This window comes from Gastrolobium bilobum, unplaced genomic scaffold (genome assembly GCF_033153095.1).
Source record: "Gastrolobium bilobum isolate Gb01-03AN ecotype WA unplaced genomic scaffold, APGP_CSIRO_Gbil_v1 utg19703, whole genome shotgun sequence".
Taxonomy (NCBI): domain Eukaryota; kingdom Viridiplantae; phylum Streptophyta; class Magnoliopsida; order Fabales; family Fabaceae; genus Gastrolobium; species Gastrolobium bilobum.
The window spans coordinates 34631-37643 of record NW_026898634.1 but is presented as its reverse complement, the minus strand read 5'-3'; the positions used below and the strand labels follow the sequence as shown (position 1 = coordinate 37643).

At 33.4% G+C, this 3013-nt stretch overlaps 1 pseudogene; it reads right to left on the bottom strand.

Moving 5' to 3' along the window:
* Window positions 1-255: 255 nt before the first annotated feature.
* On the bottom strand, window positions 256-2654 carry LOC133317853 (zinc finger BED domain-containing protein RICESLEEPER 2-like; annotated as a pseudogene).
* Between the last annotated feature and the right edge of the window lie 359 nt (window positions 2655-3013).

The following is a 3013-nucleotide window of genomic DNA, read 5'->3' as shown; positions in this document are numbered from 1 at the left end:
AAAATCAATTAATCAAAAAACCAATAGAACTAGCACATAAAGTCTCTGATCTAAAATCAAATGTGTAAATGGCCTTTGCAATCCATAAGGTAATGAGGTACCAAGCTAATTTTGATATTACATAGAGGTTATTCCAACACAACAAAAGCACTTCAATATCTAGCTTTTGTTACTGTTAATTTGTAAGACAAGTCCTAAATGGCAGATTATAATGACACATTGACATATAACCTCATCAACTTACATCATCAACTTTTAATCAGAATCCTCACCAGAATCATCATCAACTTCAATATTTGGAGAAATATCTAAAATAATTATAATAAAATACTGTTAGTAACTTAACAAGTAGAAAAATAAAAACATGATATAAAATTAAAAAATTATACAAGTAGAATAAAATTAATTACCTATCTCCATCTTTATAAATTCTTCTATAAGCTCTTCTACATTATTGGAAAAAGGAGTGGACCGGAACCAATTTTGTGCACAAATAAATGCTTCAACTGTCTTTGGAGTAAGACTACTACTGTAGTTGTTAAGAACTCTACCCCCAGTGCTAAATGCAGATTCTGAAGCAACTGTAGATACTGGCATAGCCAATACATCTTTAGCTATTAGACCAAGAGTAGGATATTTGCTAGAATTCACCTTCCACCAATTCAAGATATCAAATTTTTGAGTTCCTTTCTCTAGTGGTTCCATGAGATACAGGTCCACCTCATTTTTATTCAAGCTCTCACTCACAGTTATGTTCCTTTCAAATTCACTTGCAAATGAAGAGTTATCAAATGCTGCCAAATCAATGTCTTCTATCTCATGATCTTTGGTGGACAATCTAGAAAGATTATTTCCATGAAAATCTTTATAACTATGGAACATCTTGTTTAAAGTCTCCTTAACTCTAACACTTAAAAATTCTGCATCCTCCCTTTCATAAAGCTTCTCAAAACTCCATTCCACAAATCGTAATTTATATCGGGGATCAAGTATCACAGCAATAAAAATCATCATGTTGATATTTCTAATGTTTCCCCAATTTTTGTCATGCTTAGCTTTCATTTTTTCAGCCATGGGCCCAAGTAATAGATCCATACTCCCACTCCATGTCTTTAAGTTATTCAATATCATGCAAAACTCATGAAAATATTGAGAAGAAGTCACATATAAAGAACCAGACACTTTTTCAGTGACATCATGAAAAATTTTCAAAAATCTCACAAACACTCGAGCATTATCCAAATCCTCAGTATTTGGAATTCCACCTTGCATCATTGCATATTCAGCAACACGCTCTCCTAACCTTTTAAATGCCTTCTGAAACTTTAATGCACTTTCAAGCATAATATAAGTAGAGTTCCATCTAGTAGGAACATCTAATTGCACTATGCCACCCTCTTGTATCCTACAATCTTTTATACAAGTCTTGAATCTATCCATACGACTAGGGGAAGCACGCACAAATCTAACAGCATTTCTTATTTTAGTAATTGAAGCATGCAACTCTTTCAATACATCATTGACAACAAGATTTAAAATATGAGCACAACATCTAACATGCAAATATTCACCTTTCAACGGATGTGCATTCCAATCCTCCTTTCTAGCTTTCAAGTAAGCAATAACAAGATCATTTGAGCTCGCATTGTCAACAGTAATAGTGAAAACCTTCGAAATTCCCCAACCTAGAAGACACTTCTCAATTTTTCTTCCAATAATCTCACCCTTGTGATTCTTGATCAAACAAAAATTCAATATTCTTTTATGCAATTTCCAATCATTATCAATGAAATGAGCAGTAAGACACAAATAATTGAGATTTTGCACAGAACTCCAGCAATCAGTTGTAAGACACACACTTTGAATCGGAACACTAAAGAGAGATTTCAATTTTTTTTTCTCATTTAAATAGAGATTCCAACAATCTCTAGCAACAGTAATCCTTCCAGGAATATCCAACTTAGGTTGCACAACACTTACAAAATGTCAGAATCCCTCCCCCTCCACAAACTTAAATGGCAACTCATCAACAATGATCATTCTAGCAAGAGCTTGCCTACAAGCTTCAACATCAAAAGATACACCAACAAAAGCTTTACCAATTCCTTTCCCATCTTCTTTTTTAAATTGTTGGAGACTAAGAATTGATTGACTAGAATCATTTGAATCTCTTGGAAACTTTTTACATTGAGCCAACAGATGATGTTTCAAATTACTTGTGCCATTTTTATGTGTATCACATGCATAAGTAGCCCCACACCATTTACATTTAGCTCTTGGATTTAATGTTTTTGGATTAATTTCTTTATCAAAATGATCCCAAGTCCAAGACCTAGGTCTGGTAGGTTTTCTCTTACCCGAATCATCTTCTTCAGCTGAACCTTCTCCAGCTTCTCCAACTTCTCCGCTCTTTCTTTTTTTGCCATTTTTGTCCTTTTTTGGGTTCTCTGAAACTGGATCTGGAATGGTTTGACTTTGAGGCTAATTAGTTTCAGACGATGTCCTATTTATGGACTCAGAATCAGCATTTTCACTAATCACTCTATTGTTATGTGCCTGCGCGTATATAAAATAAGATAATTAATAACACAGTAACACTAGAATTGAAAGATAAATCTTATGCTTTACAAGTAATTAAAACTTACTTCAAACATTGTTACTTGCTGCCTACTCAACAAAATAGCTTGCGACAGTGACGTAAATGAGTAAATATTGTCAAATACCTGCATAATAATTAATAAGGATGAATACCTGAAAATCTAGACATTAAAAATTGCAAAAAGCAATGGGTAAAAAAAATAAATATAAGCTAACAAATTTGCTAATATTCTTGCAGTAGTGTAGTAATTCAAAAGAGGATTGGTAATATAAGCTAACAAAGTTAATTCCAAAGTGCAAAGATTACCTTACGAAAAAGACCCTCAGATAGACTTCCTTCTTGTTGTTTGAGTCTTTCAATTTTCAACGCACACGAAGATTTGGATGGTACCAGCAAGCAGTCGGTTAAACATCC